Genomic DNA, 16,995 nt, shown 5'->3' with positions numbered 1-16,995 from the left:
ACTTGATATGTTCAAGTGGACCCTGGAAGTACGACAGCTTTTCATTGCCTGGGACTACATACAATTTCTCCAATAAAACAAATCCCAGAGTAGTAATTCTGGAACTCTCAAACCTAGTAGCCACGTCAACAATATCTTGTGTGAAGGGAGCATGTGGATAGAGTCAAGCAGGGTGAGTAGAGAGGAATGGGCCAGATGTCTGCCCTTCTAAATGCACTGATAGTCTTGCATCCTTTTAGGTGACATGCTTTAGTGAAGTGTGTGTGTCTTTGGCTCGGGGATGGTCAGCCTGTGAGGCCTTCCTTCTACAGTGCTACGGTGTCATTGTTAACCTGGGTGTGTTGAAAACATGCATAATGAAAGAGGAGATGAAACCCTCTCTACTTACCCCGTATGCCTGAAACAACACATATGAGAACAGAAGAGCAAAAACCTTTCTACTTACCATAAATGGCCAGGTCATGTAGACAGGAAAGTAGCAATCAAAGGAGGTTAGGTTTTACATTGCGGCACCCTGTGAGAAATGCCTTGCATAGGGCTGCCTGGAAGTTCTTAAGGCCAGCAATATGCTTTAAGGGGGTGGTTATAGCAGGAGGCAATATTCCATTGAGCTGTTCTGGGAGCTACATCTAATTTTCAGTCTTTCACTGTGTGGTGTTGATAACATTAGGACAAGTAAAACAAATATGCTAGTGTTGATATGGTGTCCGGACATTTCGTCGAAAGTCATTTCGCCGAAAGACATTTGGTCGACGTAATTTGGTCGAAAACCAAATGGTCGAATTTTTTTTTAATTTATATATATATTTTTTAGGTTGTAGATTAGGGAAAAAAAGGGTTTTTTAGAAAAAAAAGGGGGCTGGGGGGACCCCCCCCCAAAAAAAATAAAAAAGTGAAAATAAAAAAAAGAAAAAAATTCGACCATTTGGTTTTCGACCAAATGGTTTCGACCAAATGTCCTGTCGACGAATTTTTTTCGACGAAATGTCTGGCAACCTGTTGATATCTGATGAATACAGAATTACTGATACTTGATCGCCTATACAGTAGGTCTATTACAAAAAGTTTGGATCATTGTAATCGGTACATACCAGCAAGTTGTGGCACCAGGGTGAAGTATTTCAGTATGGCTATTTCCCTGTATTCCCATTTATTTTAGGATTGACTACAATTTATTTCTTATAACAATATGAACGTTACTTTTTATTTAACAATCATATATAGAGTAGGGTTGGTTCAAGGAGGAGAAAAGCTTCTATGGTCTGAATATTGTAGTGGTAGCATACAAATGAGATATTCTATATTCTGTTGTGTCTGTCTGGGTTTGAAAATGTACAAATATATCCTCTGCCCCATTTTTGGTTTGGACGCATTATGGTGGCGCGGCCCACACCATTGCTATAGAGAAGAGAAAGAGTAAAGGGGCGCCAGAAAGATGAATTTGTGGTTTGAATGACTTCTGGAAATGCGGTGGCATGATTGGCCAACACACGCAATGTTATTTCTTATTCCATAACGCTGATGACATCCAATAGTGGCTCGTTTAATCTTCTCCCAATCAGGAGTATTGTACAGTGTCACGTGTCAACCTCACTTGCAATGCTGGGGCCGCACAGTGATCTTTCTTTTCACCCCTGGAATACCCTGAGATCAGACCAAGCATTTCCTGTATTTACCCATTTTATGGTACAAGCAAAGCTGCTGTTAGCAGGAATTGTGTGTGCTTGTGTATATACATTCAGAACAAAGTAGCAAGATGGAAACCTGTGGGCTCTCAGCCTCCCACTGCTGCTTTTTGCCGTTGGGTTGTACCTCTTGTTTCCGTAGAGGAACGAACCTGGCCTGCAGCGCTCCCTGCCCCCAGGCTCTCGCCCTCCTGCCACTGCTTGGGAACCTGCTGCAGCTGAAGAGTGCTATATATGGATGGCCTTCCCTTAAACAATGTGGCTGGATGGACAGCCGCAGCTAGCCCTGCCGTTGCTATGGTGATGTTTTGTAGGCGAGATGAGTATTTAAATTCAAAAGAGCTTATTAAAGGGGAGGGAAACAAGAATGTGTAACATGGAGGGGAAGTAAAGACCTGGTTGGGAGTGGGAGTTGAAAAGAAACAGGCATAGTGGAGGTAAAAGGCTGGGAATGTTGAGTTGCTGTGGAAAAGAAAAGTAATTGTGTGGCATGTCAAGGAAGCAGGTAGAGTGCTGAAAACATGATTGATGCAAAGTGGTGGTTGTGGGAGGGATAGGGGCCAGAATCAATCAATCAATCTATCCAACGTTCTTTCTATCTTGCTAATGATCCATCTGATCATCTAACCGTCTTTGTCTTTCTGTCAGTCTGACTGACCATATTTTGATGCCATTTCACAGAAGTAATTGGCGAACCATCACCTGTTGCAAAGACCTGCCTACAAGCATGTCAAATACTTAACAGATATCCCAAGATACTGCAACCCTGACTATTCAATTGTGCAATAGGAAAAGGTACATAAGGTACGTTTCAAAAATAATGCACATATAATACTATTAGACATGCACAAATCCTCCCCAGGAGCCATATTAGAATATTGGATGGCTCAGCAGGCACAATATGCAGTTGATAGAGTGCACATGGTGCAAGTGGTGACAGAGCTGGATACAGATCTTTAAGAAAAGGCTGACCAGTTCAAAGGCCATGGTGTCATGCGTGCTGGCTCCACGTGGTTTGTCACTGGTGGTTACATGGCTCCCTTGCAGGGTAATTCTTTATAATGGTTTAATGCTTGCATTCTGCTTGACATACTATTTCTCGCAGCACACACCCCTGCAGCTCTGAGTTCCTCCACTGTTCCTGAATTGTGCAACCCCTAGCCCCTTCCGGTTGGATTCTGTGCAGCTTTTCACCACAGTGACATTGTTTATTTATAAAGCACCTACACACAGGCAAGTATTTCAGAGCGTTCAAAGAGCCTGGGAACATGGGTAAAAACAACAATTGCTAAGAGCCCTTGAAATTCTGAGACGATAATAGTCTGCACACACAGAGTAACTGCGTAAAATACATTTAACAATTTGAGATACAGCAAATAGGTCTGACGGCGATTCTTCAGTTTTGCCAGTGCAATTGAGGGGTGAAGACAAGGGAGAACAGACAGACGATCTTCAGGCATGGTGTGCACGGATTGTGCAAGTGCACAGACAGTCACAGGAAGGGAGGGCTCAAGTGCACCCGCTCGGTGTAGACTGCGGTAATTGCAGAGAGAGCAACTCTCTTGGGTTATTTTCCAAGTGCAGTGAGTGTGTGGGGTGTAGGGCCCTGAGGCAAGTCGGAAAGAGGTACACCAGGTGGCCAGTCAGCAGGCTGTAAGGAAGAAGAGGGAGAGAGGGAAAGAGCAGAGAGCTAGGTTAGCAGGGTAGAGGGAGAGAGAAGGAAAAGGAGAAGAGGAAGGTCTTGAGGAGTTTCTGGAACTTAATAAGATCAGGCTCAAGACGGAAGATGGCAGGGAGGCTATTCCAGAGGGAGGCACCTGCTGAGGATAAGGATCTCCCTCCAAATCTCTGCTTAGAGAACCAGCGAACTCGCTGAAAGTTGGAGGTAGATGAGCGGAGGGCTCATGAGGGACAGTATTTAGATAGACGTCATTGCAAGTAGGTCGGTCCCAGGCCCCAGAAAGCCTTGTGAACAATGCAGAGGGTCTGGAACTTGATCCTTGCAGCCATGGGGAGCCAGTGAAGGGATTTCAGCACCAGAGAGATGCAGTCCCTGGGCTTGAAGTCAAGGATAGGTCTTGTCGTTCTGTTCTGGATTTGTTGCAGAGGGCGCAGGGAAGAAGAAGGAAGGTTGAGGAAGAGGTTGTTGCAATAGTCCAGCCTAGAGAAAACCAGGGCTCTGGAGACAGTGAGCCGCTGGGGTAAAGTGAGAAAAGGCAGAGTACCTCTGGGGAGGTGTAGCTGATAGTTAGAGTTTTTGGAGATGTCCGAAATGTGAGAGGAGAAGGAGAAAGTGGAGTCAAAAATGACCCCAGGGTTTCTTGCCTCGCAGGTGGGTGTCGGTGAATGGCCAAGGGAGGCCAGCCAGAGTGAAAGTTGGAAAGCGGGAGCAGGGGTCCCAATGCAAACGATTCCTGTCTTACTGACATTAAGGCCGAGGTTGTTTGGAGCACACCATGACTGAATAGTGGACAGTCAGATATGAGCAAAGAGGCGTAGGCGGCTGAGGGTAGCCTGAAGGATAGTTGGGGCCCAGCAGCACTGGAAGTTAGAGGTGAAAGTGGCAAACACAGGTGCCAGGGCACCCTTACAGACTTGAACCAGGTGGATAGGTTAGATACCTGGGGAATGCCACAGGTTGAGAGAGCTATAGCTGAGAGAAAGGCTCCGAGTTCCACGTGGGATGGGCGGTCGGAGAGAAAGGATGTTAATCATGCTTGAGCCTGACCTATGATTCCCAGGGTGTCACAGAGACGCGCGATCAGGATGTTTTGTGGTGCACAACTTGTATCACCCCACTCACTGCTCTAATGTCCTAATAACACATACATTTCTCTCTGCATTGGGGCTTATCAATCTCTCCAAGTTTGCACTGAGCTGAACTACTCTCAGTACGGTTATCCAGCAGACACACCTTCCAGAAATCCCCAATGAAGTGCTTAAAATCTAAAGATCAAAAACCTAAATCATCAGTAGTGTTGTAGCAGAATATCCATATGCTGGTATATGCTTTCACTAGGCCCATTCTGTGCAACCCTGTATTAGCATCTTTACACAATGCACACACTACAGGTCTGGCAGATTCTGCTACAGCCCAGCAACCTGACGTCACACGACACTGCTCTGTTTTATCATTACCTTATTTGCTATACATTTACCGTTATGTTGTTTTCCATAGAATAGATACAAAGCTATGTTAGCTGAACCCTATATTACAAAAGGGTAAGGAACTGCAACGCTTAACTACTGCTCCAGATGTTGCAGCTAACTGTCACCTTTATGCAATCCGTCTGGTAGCGCCCACTGAAATCGGGACAATATGACGTTATATTATTGTTCTCTCTATATAAACTGCCTCTTCTGTGTAATCTTTAGAGATGGCCCTGGCGGCTCCATGTGGACTTGCTGTGCGACACTCTCTCCAAATCTCAGCTGTCATTTGTGTCTAATAACAATATACTATTTATCAGTCTGCCTGCTCTAGCGTGTGCACGTCTCTTTATTTCATATTTTTCATTATTGCTCATGCCTGACTTTTATCTACAACAGTAGCTAATTTGAAAATGACATGTGTAGGTGCTAATCACCAGAGTTGCAATTAAAAAAAGAACAAGACTTCACTATTCGTGTCTGTAGTAATTCTTGCAACCTGTGTATGTTTGTTCTTCCTCAATCTTAAACGTTTTTCAGCCAATGGCCTGTAATCACAGCTCCTTGCTTCTGAAAGGAGTGGTCCCATTTTCTTAACGTAGCTCATTTTTATAGTGCTTTCTTCTGTTTGTGCAGCAGTTTCAGTGAGCTTTGTGGCATATGCACTAGTCATTTTGAAATCAGAATTGTTGGGGGTAAAGGAAATGCAAAATTACATTTTCCCAGCTCTTAAGTTTTAAAGCACTAGTTTTCAGACACAAGGCCTTATATACATTGGACTGAATGAATACTTTAGTTCATCGGTGGCAGGTAAACATGACACTTTTAAGTTAAATATAGTAACTGGACTAAAGATCACTTTTGAGCGATAGATTTGTTCTAGGCTCATGCACTGTGTACATTTTGCACGAATAACACACCAACTTTTTTTGTATTCCCTTGCTATTGATACTAGAATGTACTAACAGCAAGAATAGCGAAGAAAGTTAGTTGCAGAAGATACAGGCATTATGTTGAAGGTAGTACATGGTTTTTTGGCAGACTAGACGTGCGATCGGTACGTGAGAGAACATTAGTAAGCAAACCTGTCTCCTCTTTCACTGTGCAGTTCAAGCCTCATATGATTATATGCACAAACAGAGAGCATGTTGAAACTAGAAGGGGCTGCACAAACGCGCTGTGTCAGACCTGAATTCATATGGTGGCAGGGAGAGGTGGCCTTGCCCTCCTCAGTCATATGGTGGCAGGGAGAGGTGGCCTTGCCCTCCTCAGTCATATGGTGGCAGGGAGAGGGGGCCTTGCCCTAGTCAGTCATATGGTGGCAGGGAGAGGTGGCCTTGCCCTCCTCAGTCATGCAGTGGTGGCCTGAATCATTCCGTTGCATGCGAGGATAGAGCTTCCACCATCTCCAGTTGGGGGAAGGTCCTTTGCAGAATTGCCTCTGGAGTATCACCTGAGTTTAGCCTCTACAATGGGCAGTGGACTTAAGGCCACATTTGAAGGTGGGTGGTGCATCCAAGATGGGAACAGTAGGGCTGTTGCTGACCCAACACATAGGAGTTGGCACCAGTGAAAATATCAAAGAGATCTGGGGCCATAAAAATGCAAGTAAGCCTGAATTCCCTTGGAAAGAGCCCCAAAAACATGTGCAAACCCACAACAATGGCTACTGAAAGAGGGCTTGTGTTGGACACCAGGATTGCCAGATGACCACGAAGCAGTGGCATGTGAATGTAAGTAAAATGTTTGTATGTAGGCAAGTTGCAGGGATGGAAATCGGAATTCATGGAGCACGAGCTGGAAGGAGCACCCGGGTGTAAGGATTTCACTCTGAGCAGGAGTTACTCATCATGGCCCTGGAGCTATTAAAGTCCAGACTCATGAGTGGAGTGCCTGAAAGATGGGGAAACATGTTTTTGTCCCCAAACTATGGCATGCGCCACAAAACGCACAGTCCTTGATTCCATCTTTCTCTTGCTGTGTTGCTACATCTTGTGCTCTATTGCGGACTGTGTGTATGGAATCTTGTTTCTCTTTACCTGACTTCACTTCTTAGGTCCTCTTGAAATTGCTTTCCTTTTTTCCCTTTTACATTTCTTTGCTGTCCGCTCTTTCGTCTTGCAGCTTCCTCTCATTTAGTCTATGCCTCCATTGGTTACAGCATTAGTATGTGTAACTCTCTACTGCTACAACATGTTCTCTGCTGCCACATCTTCCTGTGATATAACCTTGCTCGCACTCTCTCTCTGCTGCACAAGTAGGTGCTAATACATAGTATGTAAGACATCTAACTTTAAAATGAAAGGAAACTGTCAATTTGTGTCCAGTGCATATAAGCATCCATGATTTACATCCCTTCCAGAATTTTACTACTACACCCTTTATGAAAATTAACATACATATAGATAATGTCAGGCATATTTGGACGGCATCAGCTTGATTGGGGGGCCAAATGTAGCTCCTGGTAGCTGTTGGAGTCAAGCTAACCATGCTCTTTTAGGCTATACCCAGGAGCTAAATAGCTCCCACCAATCTCGAACCCTGTTATTGTAAGTACAATAAAAATGTGTATGTGTATGCATGGATGTTAGAATGTATTTCAAGCTGTGTGAGAATGAGAGAGAGAGAGAGAGAGTGTGTGTGTGTGTGTGTGTGTGTGTGTGTGTGTGTGTGTGTGTGTGTGTGTGTGTGTGTGTGTGTGTGTGTGTGTGTGTGTGTGTGTGTGTGTGTGTGTGTGTGTGTGTGTGTGTGTGTGTGTGTGTGTGTGTGTGTGTGTGTGTGTGTGTGTGTGTGTGTGTGTGTGTGTGTGTGTGTGTGTGTGTGTGTGTGTGTGTGTGTGTGTGTGTGTGTGTGTGTGTGTGTGTGTGTGTGTGTGTCTCCCTCACAGTGTTCCCTTGAACTGTCACACTCTCTCGCTCCATCACACGATGACAGTCTGTGGTTGCACTGTAACTCTCTCCCTCTCTCCTTACACGGTCACACTCCCTACTCTCTCTTCATGCACAATCAGACAATCCCATCTACTCTCTCTCCCTGCACTGTTCCGCTCTTTCCTTGCACTGTTTCTCTCTCGCCTTGTATTATTTTAAATTATTTAATATGAATTGGTTGAAAACATCCAACCTTAAATATATGATATGATATATGATATGATATTTTATTTATATCGCGCTCATACACAGGTGTTTCAGAGCGCGGCAAGGGAGGGGAACAGGGGAGAATGATACAACGATCTTACTAGGCCCAGTGACATTGAGACCGTGCAAGTGCATGAGAGAGGGGGAGGGGAAAAGTGCATGGAGAGAAGGGAGAAAGTGGAAAGTGCAGAGCAAAGGAGAAACAGGATAAATAATCACAACAAAAATAAATAAATAATAAAATCAGCACAAAGTGGTAGTGCAGCCAAGTGGCAAGTGCTAGGTTTGAGGCAGCAGATCAGGTGGGTCTGATAAGTGCAGGAGGGGAAAAAAGAGGGGGGGCTGTATTGGTACAGATACAACCCCAGTGCAAGGGGTGGCCCGGAGGCAGTGCGGTAGGGTGGCAGGATGAGCAGAAACCTGGAACCAGAGACAGAGGGTGTACCAGCGCAAGGTGCCAAGAGAGCAGATCAGCAAGGGAGAGGGGGGCGAAGGCAGAAGCAAAGAAGAAGGTCTTGAGGTGCTTCCGGAACCTGAGATGGTTTTCCTCAGGTTTTAGAGTGGCAGGGAGGCTGTTCCAGAAGGAGGCTCCAGCCGAAGACAGAGACCTACCCCCAGCTTGTTTCTTTGAAAAACGACTGATCCTGAGGGAGTTAGAGGAGGAGGAGCGAAGATCTCGAGAGGGGAGGTATTTACAGAGGGATAGCTGAAGATATTTTGGACCCAGGCCCCAGAAAGCCTTGTGGACAATGCAGAGGGTTTTAAATTTAATCCTTGCATCCACTGGGAGCCAATGGAGAGATTTCAGAGCTGGAGAGATACGATCCCAGGGCTTGAGGCCAAGGACAAGTCTAGCAGTCCTGTTCTGGATTTGTTGCAGAGAGAAGAGGCAGGTAGATTTAGAAAGAGGCTGCTGTTACAATAATCCAACCTGTCGGGGAGTTTCTCCCGGGGTCGGCTGGGCCTTCCACAGACCTCTGGGCTGGGAGGCCCCAACTCCTCCCGAGTATCCCAAAAATGAGTATGAGACACACACAAGAAGCAAGGTGGTTCTGCTGTTTATTGAACAACGGCAGGGATGGGTCTAGGATCATACGCGTCCGTCCAGACTCTCGAAATTCATGGGGCTCGCAGGCCCCTTTTGCCTCAGTATTGCGCGCTACTTGCATCACCTGGGAAAGTTAGCAAAAAACCTATCGCCACTCTGGATTGGTTCCTCGAGTGGTAGGGTTAGTATAGCATACGTATAGAGAAGATTGTTAGTGGTTAAGGGTCAGTCAGGTGGTATAGTTGGGTTGTCCCTTCTATTAGATACTTGAAAATTGTTACACGAAGACCCCTAATGATTGGCTAATGTTAGTGGCGTCAGTGATGAGTGCCCTATGTTCTGATTGGTCCACTCGCGAGCCCCGCAGCCTGGGACCATCGTTGTTCCCAGCTCGCAGTGTACCTGTCATTTGCAACAATATGTAACTATGTGTTCATGCAGACAATGCGTGGATTTGCTCATATGCCTGAGAGCAGACCATTCCCATCGCTGTAGGTGTCCATTGGGTCATTTCATTGTTGCAGCCTGTGTCCCAGACGTGAGACCCAGGCGACTTCTCCCTCGTGGGTCTGGCACCCTGTCAGGTTTGGCTTGGTCACGTGAGGAGAGACCGTGGCTGAGGCAGAATTCTGCACATTTAAAGTTGTATTTGCCTCTGCGTGCCTGGCTTTGCTTACAGGTGTGACCTTGGCGTCGGCTGGTAGCATACGAGTTGCAACATCGCTCCCTTGGCTATCAGTTCTCGCTGGGCTCGTTCTGCAGGGTCAGCAATTGTACTCTTGCTCGCCCAGTGTTCATGGAGGCTCTTGCTTGCGGCCTACTTGGGCCTGGTTCATAGGTGGGGATGTGTAATGCACGGCACTTATGTTGCGGTGTCACATTGCTTCATAGGCAGTATCATGTCTTCGTTATATTTTCATCACGATGCAAGGGTCGGGAGAAGCGTCAGCAAGCATGTAAACGAGTGCTTTGTGCGTCTTTCTATTTCGGAGAACCTATGTGAAAAATAATAAAGATGAGCGTCAGTAGGTCTGTCCGTCACCTACGTCATAGCACTGAGTATGTTCTTCGTGTGGATTGGTGTGGGGGTGTCCAGTGTTCATGGTTGCACAGGTGTTCTGACAGTTGGCTAGGTCGTCATGGCATCTCTAACGATGTAGGTCCTTATTGTTGAAGGGCTTAGTCGAGTTCATCCATGCCGCAGGTGTCGGCTTGAGCAGGGCAGGCTGGCGGGCAGGCTGGTGGGCACATCCGTATGTTCTTGTACCAAGGTATTTGGTCGTCTGGCAGATAGACAAATTCATCTCGTGGCGGGTGTCTGGGTCGCGATCCTCTAGGCCAGGGGCACGAGGAGATTGGGGGGAGTCTTTTCTCCCATTCTCCCACTTCAGTCCCCCCTCTGGTCGACTTGTCGCCCACAAACATATCCTTTTCTTTATCTCCTCTTACTCTCCATATTTTAGTTACTCCTCCCAGGTGTCCATAGTGGTTGACATGGTCCTCGAATGACCAATACATATATACACAACTTCCCCCCGGTTTGCAGTATACCCATCTTCCGATGTAGCTCCTCGGGTTTCTTGGGTTTTCAAGCTTTACGGATGGCGGGTCCAGGTGGTTGGTGATGATCTGTCTGCGCAGTTTCTCTCTTTCCTTTTATTATGGTGTCTGTGTGCTGGTCATCATCAGTTGGCATCAAGGGGTGCATACCAACCGTTTCGATCATTTCGTCTGTAGTGCGTGCCTTCCGGGCCTTCCAGAACCTTATTATAATCAATGCAGCCCCAGCCAGTATTATGCATCGAACTATAATCTTCAGCCCGTCCGACAGCCATGGTGGCATCCATGACCATAACAATGAAAACCAGCTATCATCCTTCTTCACTCCTTTACTTTCTTCCATCATTTTGGAGTGCATCTGGGCCAGTTGTGAAACTGCTTCGGTGAGTGTACCATTGTCGGCATCGTTAGCAGGAATAAATGTGCAGCATGATTGTCCTATCTTTGCGCAAACTCCTCCGTCCATCGCTGTAAGGAGATCCAATACATATCTGTTCTGTAGTGCTACCATCCTCACCGCTCGTAGTTCCTCTTTTATTGCGTTGAATCCGTTTACTGTTGAATTAATGGTCATCATCAGTTCCCATCGGGTTATTTGGAGCCATTTAGCGTTTGCATAAGCTTGTAGTCCAGGGTGTATTATTGACGAGAAGAACATTGCCGCTCTGCTAAATAATCTGTGTTCTGGTGGGATAGAAGTGAGTGCTGTTTCCGACCTTCCCCACAGGTAGTTTCCTGTCAGAGGTTCTCCTTGTCTCTTTTTCCTGTTCAGGACATTATTGTTGTTGTTGTCGTTGTCCGAACCCCTCTGTGATTGTACCGATCTCTTCTTCCTCTTGTTCCCTTCATCCATTTTGGGGAAGTTGGCCATGTTCACATGTTTTTGGGGCACCACTAGTGATGGTACATTGATGTGTACCATTGTGCATATACCATTCTACAACGGGGGCAGGGTGTGATATGCCTTATTTCCGCAGGCCCAGTAATGATCCATTAACACTGCTGTTCCTGCACCCCCCTCTAGTAACTCTAACACGCTTGCACAGTTGGTGTTGTATCCCACCTCCACATCTCCTCTGTGTTGGTAGCATAACTTTGGTGCGGTCATCGGTAGTATGCTCATTGGGTCTTCATCCTTCTCCATCCATGTCAGCATGGGTACGTACTTGCCCCATATCGTCCAACATCTGTCATTGTGTTCCTTTATGGTGGTAATATTTTCTCTTGTTACCATGTTGCTACCGACCACTCCTATGTCCCATTCATTGTTCATGTATACCTTCCCTGTTATTGTTACCAGTGGTCTTTCCCAACAGCCTTGTGTACCAGGAACTTCAGTGGCATACCAATCACATGGTAGGTATTGTAGTGTTACTTTCTTCGTTTCTCCCTTTTCAGGGCCACTTGTCATGTATCTGAACGCTTCAGCATGCAAACTGCTCTTGTGGTAACTCAAATATGACATGAGGAAATTGTTTTCGTATGGATATGTGTCTCGCGTTTTCCACACCATTCTCACCACTGTTCCTTGAAATCGCCCTCTCGTTTGGAATAGTGCCAGATATATTATACATCGTGCCGTCTTCTCTTCTATTTTTGTGGCGACGAATGTTCGAGAAGCGCTCATGGCGTATGGGATCAATGAGCAAACATAACAGCTGTCTTCTGTTGTCTGCTTACCTATTTTGGGTCATGTGCTGGTACCACATGTTGTTGGAGACGTGTGCTGAATCTGTTATGTAATTATCAATACCCTTATTATCTGTGTATGTGCTGCGTTTAACTCTACTTCCCTTATGTGGAGGGTTGCTAGTACCACCTGACGTGACACCTGTTGCAGCCGTGGGAGGGGGTACTTTAGGTTTGGGTGCAGCTATAATATTGATAGCATAACTTTTCTGCCATACAGAGGCAGCCAATAGACCAGTGATTTTTATTACAAAAGCTAGTCTCACCGGCATTTGCTCTTACCTTGCTGCAGTTCGGCAGCTTATTCTTGCGACGTTAAAGTTGCCCGCCTGAAAATTCTCAATACGCTTGTTATTATGGTTAGTTGTAGTTATCAAGCCCTCCCTATCAAGTAGTCGTTCAGTGCCCAGGCGAAGAGCTGTTCCCACGCCAACCTAAGTGATCTATCTCGTAGAGCAGGTAAGTGCTGGTGAAGATGGGGAAACGATTGTTCTATGGCCAAAATAAATGCGGTGTAATAGACGCGTACCCTCCTTCTTTTTAGGTACTTTGGCCTTCTTATATGATATACAAATTGGTGTGATAGGGCTTCAGGGTAGTTATCGTCCGCGGGTAGCATCTACTCCTGGGCAATATACGCTGTTAGTTACTTATTTTCTTGACAATACAATTACACACGGTACCTGCATGTGCGACAGAAGAAAAAGACAATGTCCTTCAATTGGGTGTGACCTTAGTGGGCAGGGGGTTTGGGGCTCAACTGGCAGAAGTCTGTTTACTTTTCAATCTCGTGACCATGGGATGGGCTGTGGGCAAGTGTCCATTGTCTATTTCAGTACTTGTCTCTGGGGACTCTGGGGGGGTGATAGGGTGTAGTTACACTACTGTCGTCATCTGTGGTCGACGTCTCCTTCTCTGTAGGTGATGCTGTCGTTGTTCTTCCAATGGCCCTGTCAGTAACGCTAGGGCGGGTCTGGAGTTTGTAGATCTTCACGTCGTGTAGGTGATTCCAAGCATGCTTATCCTGCAACTTCACTGCTCTCGTAGATACCTCCTCTACCAAGTGAGGACCAGTAAAGCGTGGGCTGTTCCACTTTCTATTGAAGTTGCGGAGTAGCACGTGGTCACCTTTAGCAATTTTGCTGAGTCCTTCCTTTTCCAATTCTTTGTCGGCGTCTTCTTGTTGATAACTCTTAGACCCGCCCCGCGTGCGCTCGAGCTGTTGAGATACAAACGCTACACTAGTAATCAAAGAAGACACATATTGGTACATTTCATCACCAAGAACAGTGGCAGTGTTTTCATAATCTGTGAATGCTCTTGATGTAGGCGTTAGAGGAAGGCGCATTTGACGTCCGGTCACCACCTCGTGAGGAGTGAGGTGGTGATCAGAACCTGGCCTATTCCTTAGCTCAAATAGAGCTAGCGGAAGACAATACAACCAGCTCTTCTTTGTTGTTTGCTGTATCTTTGCTATTTCCTCTTTCAATAGGCCGTTCAGACGTTCACATACACCGTTGGCCTGCGGGTGATATGCACACGCAAATTTATGCTTAATGCCCAGTAAGGACGTGATGTGCTGAAACATTTCATTAGCGAAGTGCGGGCCGTTATCTGACCGCAGTACTTCACACACTCCCCACCTGGGGAAAACCTCCCTCACTAGAAATTTAGCTGCTCTGAAAGCATCTGCATGTGAGCAGGGTCCTGCCTCAATCCACCTGGAGAATGGGCATACCACTACAATCATATACCTATTTCCTTGACATACATTGATCATATCAATGTAATCAATATGAATGTGCAGGAAGGGTCCCTCTGGCTGGGGTATAGTACCTTTTATCACTTGCAGCGTGTGACTGCCCGTAAACTGTTGGCATGTAAGGCAATTGCTGATAAAAATTTGTTACATGAGAATTTAACTCGGGGCAGAACCAGTCTTCCCTAATTCGTGCTGCAATAACTTCCTTCCTGTATGAGCTGGGTGATGGAGCTGGCCCAGGGCGGTGTTCAATAGTGCCAACAGCATGACCATCTTTCCAGTGTTACCCTGATGCCATAGTGCGTCAGTTGGCGACATCGTACATCCTATTTTTACCCATAGTTCCTTTTCTACCATTAGTGCGGCCGCCTGTAATTCCATTATCTGTGTGGCTGGGAGATGGGTGTACCCTTCTTTCATCAACATCTGTTTAGCTATCCCCCTCCCTCTCCCTCTCTCTGACTCTGGGGGGTTCCATATTTCACCAAAATACGCCGCATGTTTGGCATGTGCGTCTGCTGTTTCATTCCCTTTTGAGATATGATCTTCCCCATTAGTGTGTGCGGGACATTTGACCAAAGCTATTTCTTAGGGATTATTGATTACTTCAATTAATTCAGCTAACAAGAGAGCATGTTGCACTGGGGTGCCGTCAGCTCTCCTAAACCCCCTTCTCTGCCATTTTGTCAACCCCGAGTGGACAGTTGGTGTGACATATGCGCTATCAGAATATATAGTAACTCTTTTGTCAAAGCTTTCCTTCAACGCCAAGATCAGTGCAACCAATTCTGCGGCTTGAGCCGAATAATGCTGTGGTAACTGTACACATTTCACCGGGACACACACCAAATCTTCTGTCATTTTTACAACTGCTGCCCCAGTTCTCCTTATCCCATCACTCTGGTCTATTGTTGATGACCCATCAATGAACAAGAGCTCTCCTCCATTGAGCGCATCCTCTTCAACTTTTCTAGTACATGAGTACATTTCGGTAGTCTTCGTACAGTCGTGAGCATAATCACTTTCCTCAATAACCTCCGCTATAAACCTTGCAGGGTTAACTGTACTGCATCTAACAATAGATAGTTCTGGTCTAGATAAGATGATCTCATAACCTGACGCCCTCTGCGTGGTTAGTGTGGACTTAGGCTTGTTCAATATTGCAAATAGTGCATGCTCCACGAATAGTGTGGTTGGGCACCCCATTGTAATAGATGATGATTTCTCTACTGCGAAGGCAGCTGCGGCAAGACCTTGTTCACAAGGGAAATGACCTAACATAACAGGGTCCAAGTGACCGCTGTAGAACGCTATTGGCTTGTATCCCATGCTTGTTTTCTGGGCCAATACTGCTTTCATTACTGCTGAGTTGCAATGTGAAAAGATAAGGAACTGTTGTTCATAATCTGGGGTGGCCAGTACCGGAGCAGTTGATATCATGTTTTTTAACTCGTCAAATGCTTCCTTCATTTCCCTTGTCCACCCCAATGTTTTCTCCCCTTTGTTTGCTTCTCTCAATGCTTCAAGTAGGGGTCCTATGTATGAGCTGTAATCAAAAACCCATGCTCTACAGTAGTTGCACAATCCCAGGAACTGCTGCAGCTCCCTCACTGTTTGCGGCAATGGCGTGTTTGATATAGCCTGTGCTCTTTGTGGTGCAATCTTTCTTCCGTGTTGGGATATTAGTTGACCAATGTATAATACCTGTTCCTGACAGTACTGTAACTTTTCTTTGTCTACCTTGTAACCATTTTCTGCCAATATTGTCAGCATTTTCAATGAGTCCTCCCTGCACCTTTTCTCGCTTGTGCTGCAAATTATTATGTCGTCAACATATTGCAGCACCGTACTCTCCATTTCAACGTTTCCCAAGTCTATCTGTATTACTCTGTTGAAAATTGAGGGTGACTCGCAGTACCCTTGTGGTAACCTGGTGTGTTTCCATTTTGTGTTTCTGTACGTGAAGCTTGTCAAGTCTTGTGAATCTGGATGCAGGGGTATTGAGAAAAGGGCATTTTTGAGGTCAATCACTGTAAACCGTGTGGCCTCTGCTGGAATTCCACATAATATTGTGGCCGGGTTTGCTGCTATGGGGTATTCTGCTTCCACAATGTTGTTCAAGGGCCTGAGGTCCTGGATAAAATGCCAAGACCCTCCTTTAGCTTTGCGCACTGGGTACACGGCCGTGTTACATGGTGATTCTGATGGTACCAGTATGCCGTTATTTATAAGGGCTGTTATTGTTTCGTATATGCCCTCATCTGCCTCTTTTGATAGTGGGTATTGCTTCACTGTAGGGAGTATTGCACCCTTTTTCAGTTTTATTCTTACTCCCCCGATACTCTTTATGCAGCCCACGTCATAGGGACTAGTGGTCCACAGTGATGTTGGAACTTTTGCCATATCTTCCTTGTAAAAGGGAACTGGGGTAGATGCGGGTGCTTCAAGTGCCATGGCAATTTTCTGTGCCACTTGCTTGTATGTCACTCTTAGCCATATATCTACACTCATCATAAATTTCATTTCACCCTCTTCCTTGTCTTCTGAAAAGAGCTCCTCATCGGACACCTGGGTGAGCCTGCATCTCTCAGCCAGCGCTATCACTGCCCTCCATGCTCTCCCTTCCCAGTCTTGGGCATGTACTGTGATATAATCAGCAGTCGCTATAATGCTCTCGATGCTCACTGAAATCACCTTTCCTTCCGGTTCATTGGCTGGTATCTCAGGTCTGAACAAATAGGCTGCTGGCCTCCTCCAGATCTTCCCTTCTATTCCTGGCATCCATGCGAATGCTATGTCTGTTCCGTACTGGAACAGTTTGCCATCTACTGGCTCAGCCCGAGTCACTGTCTGCCCACAGTATGCTTGCATAAATTGTCGTACAGTGAGCATGTTTATTCCTGGGGTGGAACAAATGATGCCGTCCTCCGTGAAGGAGATTGTCATATTTAACCTGCTCATTAT

This window comes from Ambystoma mexicanum, chromosome 11, assembly GCF_040938575.1.
Source record: "Ambystoma mexicanum isolate Mex_15411 chromosome 11, UKY_AmexF1_1, whole genome shotgun sequence".
NCBI classification, from domain to species: domain Eukaryota; kingdom Metazoa; phylum Chordata; class Amphibia; order Caudata; family Ambystomatidae; genus Ambystoma; species Ambystoma mexicanum.
The sequence above is the reverse complement of the archived record's forward strand: the minus strand, read 5'-3'. Positions refer to the sequence as shown.